General features: G+C 43.7%; 1 pseudogene; it reads left to right on the top strand.

Moving 5' to 3' along the window:
• Positions 1–504: 504 nt before the first annotated feature.
• The window catches only part of LOC144373483 (short coiled-coil protein pseudogene), a 56,495-nt pseudogene continuing 41,842 nt past the window's right edge, over positions 505–15,157 (top strand).

The raw sequence follows: 15,157 nt of genomic DNA, 5'->3' as shown, positions 1-15,157 counted from the left end.
CGCCTCGCCGGGGCCTCGCCTCGCCTCGCCGGGGCCTCGCCGGAGCCGGAGCCTTGCCGGGGCCTCGCCGGAGCCGGAGCCTCGCCGGGGCCTCGCCGGAGCCTCGCTTCGCCTCGCCGGGGCCTCGTTTCGCCTCGCCGGGGCCTCGCCGGAGCCGGAGCCTCGCCTCGCCGGGGCCTCGCCGGAGCCGGAGCCTCGCCGGAGCCTCGCCTCGCCTCGCCGGAGCCTCGCCTCGCCTCGCCGGGGCCTCGCCTCGCCTCGCCTCGCCGGAGCCGGAGCCTCGCCTCGCCGGAGCCGGAGCCGGAGCCTCGCCTCGCCTCGCCTCGCCTCGCCGGAGCTTCGCCTCGCCTCGCCTCGCCCGGAGCCGGAGCCGGAGCCGGAGCCTCGCCTCGCCTCGCCTCGCCGGAGCCGGAGCCGGAGCCTCGCCTCGCCGGAGCCGGAGCCTCGCCTCGCCGGAGCCGGAGCCTCGCCTCGCCTCGCCTCGCCGGGGCCTCGCCTCGCCTCGCCGGAGCCTCGCCTTGCCTCTCCGGAGCCGGAGCCTCGCCGGGGCCTTGCCTTGCCTCGCCGGGGCCTCGCCTCGCCGGAGCCTCCCCAGAGCCTCCCTGGAGCCTCGCCTCACCGGAGTCCCGAGGAAGTTCCAGCCTGCTTTGTTTCCCGGAGATGGTTCTTCGACTTCGTAGAGAAATGGTTGAGGATCTGCTGGGATCTGCTGCAGCCCTGGATGGAATGGCCCGCCATCAAGAGCTAGGACTCCTCTCTGCTGCAGAGGCCTCCCTGCCCCTCGCGGGCAGCACCTACCTGCCAGCAGAAGCCATGGAGCTTCGTCTTCGAACTCCGGTTTCAAAGGTATTGTTATATTTTAGATAATTAGTCTAATATTGAAATTTGTTAATTTTAATTTCTAATAGTGAAAATTATGAGATTTATAAAGAATAGAAAATTACTTCCCACAGTTCTGGAGGTAAGAAGCTAGAAAAAGTCTGTCCCAATAGTTGAGTCATTATTTGGCAGAAAAGTGGGAGAGAGTGTATACCCACTCTTAAAAGCCCTTTTTTCTTTCCATTCATTTGATGTTGATTTGAGTGTTATTAAAATGTTTAAAGGAACCGAGGAAATGTTTCATTTTATTAATTTTCACTTATTGGTTGTTTTAGTTATAAAATCCGTTTTAAAATTTTTTTTTTTAGTTGTTAATGGACTGTTTATTTTGTTTATATGCGGTACTGAGAATTAAACCCGGTTCCTCACACATACTAGGCAAGTGCTCTACCACTGAGCCACAAAAAACTCATTTTGATATAGTCCCTATTTATATAATTATACTTTACCTTTTTAGAGTTGCATTCTTAGGATGTACATGGCGGTGGGATTCACTGTGTTGTTTCCATGTATATACATGGGAAAGCTGTGTCAGAGTCTTTCCACTGTCTTTCCTTTGCTTATGTCCTTTCCTTTCCCTCCATTCCCCATCGTCTAATGTACTGTACTTCTGTTCCTATCACTGCTCCTGTTGTTAGTTAGCTTCCACATATCAGAAAAAAACCTTTGTCCATTGTTTTTTGTAAACTGGTTTATCTTCATTAGCATGATTGTCTCCAGGTGAATCAATTTATGGGCCGATACTATAGTCATGTATTTTTCTGCAAACTGGTATGTTTTCTTTAATCAACTTTTTTAAAAAGGTGTTCCACTTTGACATATCATACATAAATATAGTATGATTTCTCATGTTTCTGGTTGTGCGGGATGTAGCATCATACTAGTCATGTATTTGTGTATGTACTTTGGATGATGATTCATTCTACTATCCATTCTACCCACCCAATATACTCCTTCCCCTCTCTTTACTCCTCTATGCAATCTAAAGCAACTGTATACTTTCCTACTCCCCCACCTTCTCATACACTGATTAGCATAAGCATATCAGGGAAAACTGTCAACCTTTTGTTTTTTGGGATGGGCTTATCATTTAGCATGATAAGCTGCATGCATTTACCAGCAAATGTCATAATTTCATTCTTTAAGGCTGAGTTGTATTCCATCATATATATGTGTGTAAAATTGTTTTTTTGTGTGTGTATATATATACACACACAGAAACACACACACATGTATATCTATACTCATACACACCACATTTTCTTTATTCATTTATCTGTTGAAAGGCACCTAAGTTAGTTCCATAGTTTAGCTGTTATGAGTTGAGCTGCTGTAAACATAAGGTGGCTGTGTCATTGTAATATGTTGATTTTAAGTCGTTTGTGTATAAAATGAGGAAAGGGATAGCTGTGTCAGATATTGGTTCCATTCCATGTTTTCTGAGGTACCTCCATGCTACTTTCCATAATAGTTGCACCAATTTGCAGTCCCAGAAGCAATGTGTGCATGCACCCTTTTCCCCACATTGTCGCCAACATTTATTGTTACTTGATGATTGCATTCTGGATAATCATGTTTGTGACTGGGGTGAGATGAAATCTTTGAGTAGTTTTGATTTGCTTTCCTCTGATGGCTAAACGTTGAACATTTTTTTCATGTATTTGTTGCTTCTTCTGTGAAGTGTCTGTTCAGTTCCTTAGCCCATTTATTGATTTGGTTATTTGTTTTTTTGGTGTTAAGTTTTGTGAGTTCTGCATATATCCTAGGGATTAATGCTCTGAGGTGCATGTGGGGAAGATTTTCTCCCATTCTGTAGGCTCTCTTTTCACATTATTGATTGTGTCCTTTGCTGAGAATATACTTTTTAGTTTGAATCTATCCTGTTTATTAATTCTTGAATTTACTTCTTGGAATGTAGGAGTCTCCTTAAGGAGGTCTTAGGCTGTCATAATCAAGATGTGGGCCTACTTTTTCTTCTATTAGGCACAGGTTCTCTGTTCTAGTGCCTAAGTTTTGATCCATTTTCAATTGACTTTTGTAAAGAGTGAGAGAGGGCTTTACTTTCTTTTTGTTTTATGTGGCTTTACAATTTTCCCTGCACCACTTGTTGAATAGACTTTTTAAATTTAATGTATGTTTTTGGTTCCTTTGTCTAATATGATATAATGGTATTTTTTGTGTTTGTCTCTGTGTCTTCTATTCTGTACCGTTCATTGTTCTCTGTTGTTTTGGTGCCAATGCAATGCTGTTTTTGTTACTGTGGCTCTGTAGTACAGTTTAAGCTATACTATTATGATGTGTCTTACTTCACTCTTCTTGCTAAGTATTGCTTTGGCTATTCTGAATCTCTTATTTTTCCACATGAATTTCATGGTTGCTTTTTCTAGTTCTGTGAAGAATTGTCTTTGGGATTTTAATATGAATTCCATTAAAATTTATGCCCAAGCACAAATTAGTTAAAACTGTGAAAAAGAATCCCTGCTCACCATGGACATGACAGCTGTCTGGTCACTGGTATCTGTTGAGCCAGGTACTATCTCCTGCACACTGGGTGGTGGCTAAGCTGAGGTTACTTGTTGCATTTCGGTGTTAATGGTGTCTTAGAGTTGAGTCTACTCTGCATGTTGGTGCTGAGGTCTAGATTCAGGCACACTTTTGCCACCACACAACCTGGGATACTTTTCTGGGTTTTTTAAACTTTTAATTGTGTCTGAAAATTTCTTTGGGTCCTTTAACCACTTTGCTTGATAATTTTGTTCCTTCCACTCATTCATTTAACAAAAATTCACTGGGAACGTAGCACATTTTATCACCCAGTTCAGGGGTCTCACATTCCTAGGAGGGAGGCAGACCACAGAAGGACACACTAGGTTCTTTGCAAGGCCCTTTGGTGGTGAGAGCATGTTGGGATACCTGTTTATCAAAGCCATGGTCCAAGAGGGGAATTGATCTTTCAGGAGAAAAACACAAAATGTGGCTGGCAGCAAAAAGAAATTGAGGTACTGAATCCAGGTAAACTGCACACGTGGATTGAAAGCTTGGCCAGCAGACAGGATCAGAGCTGTGTGCTCTCTGACCACAGTATTGAGGGCCACACGGAGGAGGGCCAGGCCTTGTGACCACTAGGTTGAGGGCCTGGCTGGAGGCTGCCCGGCTCACCCTCCACTCTCCTGCAGTGGCAGGGCCTCCCTTTCCCAGTGGGGATACTCAGATGGTCTCCACAGGTGAAAAGGGCAGTAGTCAGAGGTAGAGCCACTGTATTCTGCAGCTCCACCATTAGGGGATGGGCTCTGTAGAAGTAGCAAGGTTTTTTGAAGAGACGGATTAACCTGAGCCTGTAAGCTGAGGAAAGTTTCGGGTGCTGTCAGTCTCCCTGACTGGTCAAGCCATTGATGGTAGAAACCTGTTGTAGAGTGTCCACTGGCCTCCTCCATCTGCTAAACAGCGTCCTTTTGGAAAAGAGGACACAGCTGCAAGGGAATGCTGCTTGTTCTGGTATACATGAGGTTGTCGGAGGGCTGGGGCAAATGTAGCTCCCTTATTCTTGCTGTCTCCTGGAGGATCCAGAGGGGAGTTTCACTTTAAGAAATGGAAACCTTTTTTTTCTTTAATTGATTTTATTTTTTAAATACATGATAGCAGAATGCATTATAATTCATATTACACATAGCACAATTCTTCATATCTTTTTATATAGAGTATGTTCACGCCATTTCATGTCTTTTATAAATGTACTTTCTTCATTAAAACTCTTATTACACATATACCTCAGTTTTTCATAACTCTGGTTGTATATAAAGTAGTCTGACACCCAGTTCGTGTCTTCATACTTGTGCTTTGGATAATCATGTCCATCACATTCCACCATTCTTGCTAATTCCCTGCCTCCGCCCTTTTACTCCAAACCTTCTTCACTATATAGAATTTATCTATTTTTTCCCATGCTCCCCCTCCCTATCCCAGCCAGTATGAGTCAGCCTCCTTATATCAGAGAAAACATTCGGCATTTGTTTTTTGGGGGGATTGGCTAACTTCACTTAGCATTATCTTCTCTAATGCTATCCATTTACCTGCAAATGCTGTAATTTTTTCTCTGAGTAAAATTCCTTTTTGTATGTATGCCACAATTTTTTATCCATTCATCTCCTGAAGGGCATCTAGGTTGGCTCCACAGTTTAGCTATTGTGAATTGTGCTAGTATCAACATTAATGTGACTGTGGTCTATAGTATGCTGTTTATAAGTCCTTTGGGTATAGTATGAGGAGAGGGATAGCTGGGTCAAATGGTGGTTCTATTCCCAGATTTCCAAGGAATCTCCATACTGCTTTCCATATTGGCTGCACCAATTTGCAGTCCCACCAGCAAGTATGTGTGCCTTTTCCCCCACATTCTCGCCAACACTTTTTATTGTTTGTCTTCATAATAGCTGCCATTGTGACTAGAGTGAGATGATATTTAGAGTAGTTTTGCTTTGCATTTCTCTGATTGCTAGAGATGATGAGCAATGAGCATGTTTTCATATATTTGTTGATTGATTATATATCCTCTTCTGAGAAGTGTCTGTTCAGGTCCTTGGCCCAATTGTTGATTGGGTTATTTGTTTTTTTGTGCTTAGCTTTTTGAGTTCTTTGTATGCCCTAGATATTTGTGCTCTATCTGATGTGTGAGGGGTAAAAATTTTCTCCCAGGATGTAGAAAACTTTTTAGTTTGATTCCACCCTATTTATTGATTCTTGATTTAATTCTTGTGTTATAGAAGTCTTATCAAGGAAGTTGGGGCCTAATCCCATATGATGAAGATTAGGGCCTAGTTTTTCTTCTATTAGATGCAGAGTCTTTGATCTAACTCTTAGGTCCTTGATCCATTAAGAGACCCAGAATAGCTAAAGGAATAGTTAGTAAGAAGAGCGAAGCAAGTGGCATCACTATACCAGACCTAAACTATAGAGAAATAGTAACAAAAACAGGACAGTATTTGCACCACAACAGACTTGTAGACCAATGGTACAGAACAGAGGACACAGAGATTAATCAAAAAAAAAAATTATAATTATCTTATTAGACAAAGATGCCAAAAACATAGACTGGAGATAGGATAGCATCTTCAACAAATGGTTCTGGGAAAACTGGAAATCCATATGTAACAAAATAAAATTATACCCCTATCTCTCACAAGAAATGGAAATCTGCAGGGAGGAACACAGACACGCAAGAGACTCTACAGAGCAGAGGCCACTGGTAAAGACAGGAAGTGGAATACTTCTTGAAGCTGCAAGAAGTGACATGAACAGGAGTGTGTCTTCCTGCAGCTATGTGTGCCAAGATGTGAAAGGGCCATTCCCTCCAGGTCACCTTCATTCCTGGGAAGTGGGAAGATGTATGCCCAGAGAGGTGTGCAGGCTGGAGTTGGGATGTGGAAGCACAGAGAGGAAGTGTCTGGAAATCAGTGCAGACAGTGCGTCGTCGGGAGCTAAAGACCCAATTGGACCTGTGACAACTCAGGCGTTAGACTTCAATTGTAATAACGGAGGCATCTACTTTATAATAAATTCTTTTTGAAAATTGGCTTATAAATGACATTTTGACAAATTCTTTCTCTTTATCCAGGAAGACAAATAAGAAAGTCATGTGCTCATTATGCCTGGAGCTGGAATATAACAACAAATAAGGCAGAGGATCCAGCCTCATTAAAGAGCTCTGTAGGGAAAACAGGCCATGCACAGGCACAGGCCTGCTGCAAGGAGGCACTGTGGAGGCTAAGCTATAAGAGCAAAGAGGAGGGCGTGCATGACTGCTTCAGAGTCTCTAGAAAGTTGATAATTGTGTTAGTCCACTTTCATTCACTGTAACAAATATGTGAGCTAATCAGCTTATGAAGAGAAAGGGTTTTTTTGGGTCCACAGTTCTAGAGATGCCAGTCTACAATGGTTTGGTGCTGTGGCTTTGGGCCTGTGGCGGAGTGGCCCATCATGGTGGGAGGGTGTGTCAGAGCAGAACTACTCCTGTCATCAGCCAGGAAGTCAAAGGGGAGGAGGGAACAGCTAGGGTCCCACACTCCTCCTCAAGGACACACCTCAGGGGCCTCAGGCCTACCACTAGGCCCACCTCTCAAAGGTTCCTCTTCATCCCAATTATACCACCCTGTGGACAAAGCCTCAGTAAATGGGCTTTGGAAGATCTGTCAATACCCAAACTATAGCAAGGAAAGACGCTTAAAGGATCCATGAAATGGAGAAGCATGGCTGTTCCTCACTCCCCAGTTAAGAATCCAGTGACTCTGGTCTCTCCACCCATGCTGACCCAAGGATTCATGCTGATTCAAGCTGGCAATGAAGCCACCTGTGGTTCATGGCTATCTGTTCTGCACAGTATAGAGAAACTGGAGGAATTTGCTCGAGGCCTGAAAATGAGGTAGATATCCATCCAGTCTACTATGAGGGCTCAGTCACATGCACCCAGCTCAACTTCAAAGGGAGCTGCCAGGAAGAGATGGCAGGCCTTGAAAGCACCCAACCAGCTGTCCACTTTGATCCTGTCCAGCATCCCTCAATATCTATCTATCCACTCTCCCATCTCCACATGTACACACTCACAGACATACACATGACTTCAAAGAGAATAGTACACCTACAGCATATTTTATAATTATACCTACAAATATTATACTAGTGTCTTGTCCATTATATAACAAAGTTTCTGTTTGCCAATTGGATGATGAATGAGATCATTTTCTGTTGAACTTGGTTTTGGTAAAGACTCAGTTTCTGTTACAAGTGAATATACCTGGAACAGTGAAAAAGCATGAAGGTGTTCAGTACTTATATTGGTGAGTACATCTTTAGATTTACGGGTGGTTGATATGCAGATCACATCAGAATTGATTCGGTTGTTTTGGAAAAGTTAAACAGCTTGTGGGGGGGCAGTGTTGCTTTAGAGTTCTATCAAGTGAGCCTAGGTTTAACCCATGTACTTCTTCATTTGAAGCAAGAATTATATTTGGAGCATGTGCCTTTAGTAATTCATTTTGCTTGGTCTTTATAGTGTGTTGGATGATGTACTCCCCAATTCATGTTCACCTTGAACTTTAGAATGTGAGGTTCATGGTCTTTGCAGATGTAGTTTATTTAGGATTATTAAGGGTGTACCCAAATTCAAAGATTAGTAACTTTCTAAATAAAGAAGAGAACCAGGTCAAGACAGAGGAGGCCCTGGGTTTAACAGCACCAGCTGAGGACAGCTAGCCAAAGAAGAGACAGGAGAGATGAAGAGTACACCTATGATCATAGTCTCTAAGGATCAGAAGGTTGGCAGCCACCAGGCATCCATGTGTGAATAACCGGGAGAGATAGAACCATGTGGTAGCCAGTCTTTCCCAGGAGAAAAGAAAAATTATCTGTCTTTTTTGATCTATTGCTAATTTTAAAAATAATTTTATGCTATACATGAAAGTATACAGCCACATAACAGAATAGATGAAAAATGAAGGGGAAGAAAAAGCCCCCATTGTCCCACATCCTAACACATGGTGCAGTTCCTCCTCCTTCCAGACTTTCTCCTCATCTCTAAGTTCTGCATGGTGATTTTCTCTTCACTTGATCTGTTTGAATATTCTAATTTGTTGAGATGCAGAGGGAGGTGTATCTAATATCAAGAGGAATGGAACCACAGGGCCTCCTCTTCCAGGCTTGCTTGCCCACGTTGGTTTCACACTGCACCAGAAACTTAGCCACGTTTGTTGATAGGATTTCTGGTAATTGCTTCCATAACTCTAAATGACATGTTCATGACAATTTATTTTTTTTATTGTTTTTTTATTAGTTGTTCAAGACAATGCAATGATCTTAACATATCATACATTTGATTCAAATGGGGTATGAATTCTCATTTTTCCACGTGTACAGATTCCAGGATCACATTGGTTATACAGCCACGTATATACATATAGCAATACTAGTGCCTGTTGTATTCTGCTGCCCTCCCTATCCCCCGACAATTTATTTTTATTATGAATTATTTAAAAAAACATTAGAAGTATGGTATAACAACCACCCAGCTCCACAGAATGCCAAAATTCTGTACCTGGATTTAGTTTTAAAGAAAAAAGTTTGCAGAATCCATGTGAGCCCTGCCCTCCACTCACAGACCCTGACCCCAGTGACCTTACTGTGTTTATCTTTCCCACGAACACTCCTGTTTCAGCTGTTCCCAGTCCTGCAGAATCCCTTCACATTCTTAAAGATTATAAGGACCCACAAACTATTTCCTGGAGTGGATAATAATTATCAATATTTGCAGTGAAACAAAGATGGGAAATTTTAGAAATATTTATTAATTTGTTTTAAGTTACTTTAAACTCATTGCACATTAGAATAGATATTTTATGAAAAATCGATGTATTTTCCAGAGTAAATGAAGAAGGATTTCTTTTTTTAGTTTTTTTAATGTCTGGCTTTCTGCAAGACAGCTGGCCTCATAGGTCAGCAATGATACCCAAGTGCTGTGACGTTCAGCTCCATGGCATTTGGAAAACAGTCCCACGCTCATAGTAGAAGGAGAGTGGAAGAAAGATGCCTTAGTCTCATGATGTTTTCATCATTGTTGTCTTTAGAGTAAAATTTCTATATCATAATGCCTGACTGGCATTATGATATAGCTATGATATAGCTATGGAATGGCTGCCCACAGGGCCTGGAGTTTGGGTGGCAAGCTGCAGCCAGATGGAGCCCATCACATTGATGTGGGCCTGAGACACCAAGACCAGGCTTAGACCAGGGTGGATGCTAACTGCACACAGCACTGCCTCCATAACTCCAGCCTCTACAATCCCAAGACCTCAACTTCCTGCTGGCCAACCAATAGTGAGAAAATACCACTGGGGTGAACTAGAATGGAAATTCAGGCTTCAGTGTGGTGACAATCACGTTAGTACTTTTCCAAACTCTGATTATCATGAGTCTGAACCAATATCATTGATCCAAGTGCTAGATAATCCCCTAGACTAGCTCACTTGGACTAAAAACCTGCTGTTGGATTCCTTCTTGCCATTGCAAGAGTTCTGTTTCTATTTTTCATACTTAAATAAATTCTACTGCTTTCACACATATCTTCTGGGACATTCTTTGGATTTGTGTGAGAACAACCTGGAAATAAGTTGGTAGTGAATTGCTAGAGTCTGTTGCAATACTGGAGACCTCCCCAGGCAGGGAGCTCTAGCACAAAACTGAAACACACTGCTCAGTGGCAGTGGAGAAAATGGCCTGGCCTGTTCTGACCCTCAGAGCTGACAAGGGCAGGCATCCCCTGCTGTGATTCACAGTAAACACTGAAATAGGCTTTCTTGGCTAAAGAGGCCTGCAGTGTACACAGACTCATCCTACCAACAGAAGTGGTAGAGTTTCATCTCAAACTGATCTTATGACTGTGCTAGAAAGGAGGCCATGTCCCCCTGTGATGCAAATGCAGTGACTGTAGTCCTGTTCTGGAGGTGATTCTGAATTCCAGCTTGATTCCTCCCAACACAGCCTTCACAGAGCAAGATGCTTTTCTATATGATGAATTCATTCCTGTAGATCAATGGACTTCAGCATAATAAAATACAGTGAAATAACAATAAAACGATGAAGTAAATGACTACACATGCTGTCCATAAATTGCAGTTACACCACCAGGTTGGTGGTTCAGGTGATGTTCAGCTTACTGGCACTAAGCACTATTCTGCTCTGATTTGGGTATCAGTGGGGAGGATCTAGGGCTTCACAAAGTGTTTTCTGTAGTAATCCCAAGGGGCTGGAGCCACCATGGTCATTTTTGCAAGGGTTTTAAGTACCCAGTGTAGAAAAGTCAACACAGCAAAAGCTAGCAGAGATCTTTAGGTCCCTGCATTCTGGTGCAGAGCTCCCTCTTGAAACTTGTCTTAAATCTCAACATCACATGCAGATAAGGTAGCCACTCATTAGAGTTGTTATCTGTACCCAAGCAACAATGATAGAAGTACACAGCTAGAGTTTAAGAAGCTGAGTTCACCAGTTCTGCTGGTGAGCAGTCTGTGAAGATGCAGATAACTGCAGTCAAGCTGGCTCATTTTAAGTGTTAGCAGCTAATCAAAGAGGGGATGCCTAGGAAACCACAGTTTTGAGGTGAAACTTAATTTACTTCTGCTGCTGCCAGGTGGGGTCTGCACAAGCTGCAAGCATCTGAACTCAGGAAGTACTTACAGCTCCTAATGGCAGGCCCTGACCACCAGTGTTGCAGTATAACCCAGCAGCTCACCTTCCATTTTTATTTTGTTTATTATGAATTCAAAGAATGAAATTCTCAAACCAGGATGAGTGAGTGTAATAGTAGGATTCATTGAGTTACAGGAACACAACTCATGCCACACAAGAGAGGAATAGACAGCTGGGTTTCTCTGCCAAGTGTGCTAGTTTAGGAATTTATAGAGTCCTTGGTTCACTGCTATTGGTCCAAACTTACGCTAACCAGGGCTTGGAAAATTAATTATGAAATTGGTTAGTCCTGAATTTCATCCACATTTAGCTTTACTTTGCTCCCTGCTTTGGGAAGCAGAAGACTGAAGTCATTGATTGCACATGCTCAGTGGGTATCTGAAGCCATGGTACTGCTATAGAGTGTGCTTTTGTGGTAGGTGTGCCACTATGCATAATCCAGGCTTCAGCAGAGTGACAGAACAGCTTGCCCTAATCTACCTCAGCACTGGCCTGCCCTGCCTCAGGACATCCTTGGCTACATAGCAGTCTCCTCAGGGCCACAGGCCACATGAGCTCTATATCGGCATCTTGACAAGAACCAGTAGGATGGCTGATTTGGCTCAGCAGCCAGGAATCCACATCATCTACAAGTGTCAGCTTTGAAGGTTGCAACCAGGAAAGTCTGAATCTTTTCAACTACCATTAAGTGGCATATCATAGCTCTCAGTGTTATAGCTCTGAATGTCTGCTATGCTCTCCAGTGCTGCAATAAGGTCTAGCAGTTTACCTCTAATGTCTTTCCAGGTTTGCCTCACACATCCAAAGAATTAAATTAATGAGATAGGGAAGGCAAGAGTAAATGGAATAGAATTTAATTGGAGTGAAAATAAAAGCAGAACTCCTATAGAGACAAAAACAGACCCAATATCATGTTATCATCTAAGTGTCCTAGGTGAGGGGTTTATATAGCATGTGAGTCAACGCTGTTGGTTCAAACTTATGCTAATCAAGGTTTGGAAAAGTACTGATGCTATTGTAACAATGCTTGAGCCTCAATTTCCATTCATGTTCACCCCACTCCCATTTTCTCACTTTTGTCAAGCAGGAGGTTGAAGTCCTGGGATCATGGAGCCTGGAGGTTCTGGCTGCAGTGCTGTATAGAGCAGGTATCCACACTGGGCCCAGCAGGGCTGCCTCAGCTCAGTGGATCTATGTTCCCTAGTTTTCCTTGGTGCTGGCTCTGCTCACCTCGGGCCCATTGCAGCATGGTGGACTCCGGGTTGTAGCTCATGCTCACTGCCCATGCTGCAGCCCTGGGGGCAGCTATTCTGCAGATCTAGGATAAGGATTGACTTTAACAGTGGCTCTCCCCTGAGAGGCAGGACAGGGAGGAGGTTGGATGGGAGCAGGAGCAAAGCACTGTGAAAACACAGAAGTCCCAGTAGGCTGCTTCCCCATGAGGGTTCACAAAGGCCCTCAGTGTCCTTGGGTCCTCAGAATGGGCCTGAAGCCTCTAAGGTCTCACACTTGGCTCCCCCTGGCACTCAAACAACCTTGCCTCTACCAGCAATTGATGTCTGTGGTCTTCCACAGCTGGGACTTTCCTGGTCCCTGACAGGATCATGCTATTTGTTGATAAGCCTCAGACAGCCAGGTGGGGCCATGTATGGCTACCGTGTTCTGTGCTGTTGCAGGAAGGCTTCGTTCTCCCTACAGCTGGCCTTGGTCACACAGGCCTCAAGGTAGCTCTACCTTGGGCTCTTTACTCCACTGCCTCCCACAGACATTGGCCCCAGTGGCCAAGGCAAAATGAGGAGCCAGAGCGGAGTCTGTGTAGCACATTGCCTTGCAGGACTCAAGCCGACTCCTTTGTCCTGCCAACATTGACCTTACCTGCTTGGAACTGTGCATGAAGGTCAGCTTCCTCTTGTATGGAATGAATCCTGGTGTGCCTCCAGAAGGCTCTTCATCATGGGGGCCTCTGGAGGGCCCACCTTCACCTGCCACCCAGGCAGCTGCCCATTACCCTGCCAACAGGAAAGCACAGCACACCAGGGAACCTACAAGGCCTTTGTTTTCCAGTGGCCTTTGACTGTGCACTGAGGAGAGTATCCAGGTGTATGCCCACCATGCAGGCCAGATTGTAAAAAGTCCAGTCTTATTTCTTGTTTTAGGGTCTCATTGGCTGGTTCTTGAACATTCAGTATGAGGCCAAACCCATGTGGTCTGGACTCATTTTAGTCCTCTCTGCCATGGACAAATATAACAGAATGTTGGGTGTGTCCACAATTTTTTAAAAAATTAATTTTTAGATAGGTTTCCATGTGTGTTTTTATACCTGGCCTACAACGTGTAATAATCCTAGAACCTGAGGAACCATCCATATAATTGTTGTGAAGATCTTCATTTGTTAGCACCTTTTTCCATTATTTATATATAAAGAAAGTGTCTATTTTCTGCATTTTTCTCAGAATGTCATAGCTGACATCTTTCTCATGTTACTCCTTGACAAGTCAGTCTATCTTGTTAATTTCGTGGCTAATAATAACCATTAATGCTCCTCTTCACTGTCTGGATTTGCATGGTTCCTATTGGAGGTGATTGGAGCTAGAAGGACCTGATGCTTCCCACTCCACTTTCCAATTGAGATCTGAGGAAGTAGGTTCAGAGTGGCTACCTGTATTCAGGTGACTTCTAGAGAGTGTCTCTTGCTGAATACACAGGGCATGGATTGGACACCAACAGCATCCTTTCAAAGGTGTAGACACTCCCTTTCCTGTTGTGAAGGGATCAGAGAGCAGGCACAGAAGGCTCCAGGCACCTGGATAACCACTCTTCATTAATGCATCAGCAGCAGGCAAGCCTCTGCCAGGTGCTGGCACTTGAGGAATACTTCCTGAGAAGCTGTCAGCCAGGCATAATGTGCCTGGGACTCTGGAGAACAGAACAGTCAAAAGTCTCCAGTACACAGTGCACATGGATCTTAGAATATTTTCAGAAGGCATGTTCCCTTCATGGATCCAGGAAGGTCGTGGCCCCTTCTTCTCACCCTGCTATGTCCTCCACAGCTGGCCTGGAACCTGTAAGGATTATAGGACCCAAGGAACTCTCTTCAGACTGCCAAATTCACATGGTTTCCATCTTTATATTCTGCCTACCTCAAGTGGGACCTTCATGGGACAGATGGTAATGTCCAGTTTAACAGACTCTTCTTGTTAGAGTCACAATATATAACATGTTTAGAGTCACAATATATAACATGTTTAGTGATAATTGTAACATTCCTGGTTACACAGTTTTGTGAGAGTGCAGAGTTTCATTGAGTAGGCGAGACCTTGAGAGGGGAAAAGAAGATGCTTTAAAACATTAACATCTGCAACAGTTCCTCCCAACTCTGTACCTCCTCACTGGCATGTAATTAATGGCTTTGGACCACATCCAGAATCATTGGCTATGGTCTAATTTATGGGAATTGAAATACTCTATCTCCAATCAACAAAATTACATTATATTCCACAGGGCAGTATTTATGTCCCACACAGAAAAGGGAATCAGAGCCTGGTGAGAGCGCAGCTGCTTGACGTGTACATGGAGTTTCTTACCACAGTAGGTCTGAGTGGAAGAAACTGTCCTTAGAGTCAGGTTCAGGCCTGTGGGGACTGATGCTAACTCAGCCACAGGGGACATATGACAGCCTGAAGCTCTCATTACCCCAGGATGTCTAGACTACCAAGGCAGTCTTAATGGTGGCTATTTATTTTGTACTTTCTCCTGTCTTATCAAACTGTGTTGTGAGTTTGCATTTCTTTATTAATTGTGACCTTAAGAGATAATAAGGAACTTGCTGTGGCCTTTATGCTTCCTGTGTTTTTGATTCTTTCTTTTCTCTTTTTCACATTCAGAGTGACAATGTCTATATCAGTCATAGAGGGACTTAAATCATCAACAAGTATTTTCTGAACATCTACCAGACACTGATGGACATATGCAGTAACAAACGAAGTCCTTGCTCTCATTTCTGGGGAGAGAGGCCTAAGCAAGCATGCAGGTAACAGGGTAGTGTCTTCTG

Source organism: Ictidomys tridecemlineatus, unplaced genomic scaffold (genome assembly GCF_052094955.1).
Source record: "Ictidomys tridecemlineatus isolate mIctTri1 unplaced genomic scaffold, mIctTri1.hap1 Scaffold_411, whole genome shotgun sequence".
Lineage (NCBI taxonomy): Eukaryota > Metazoa > Chordata > Mammalia > Rodentia > Sciuridae > Ictidomys > Ictidomys tridecemlineatus.
Note: the sequence above shows the minus strand (reverse complement) of the source record. Positions and strands in the feature narration are given on the sequence as shown.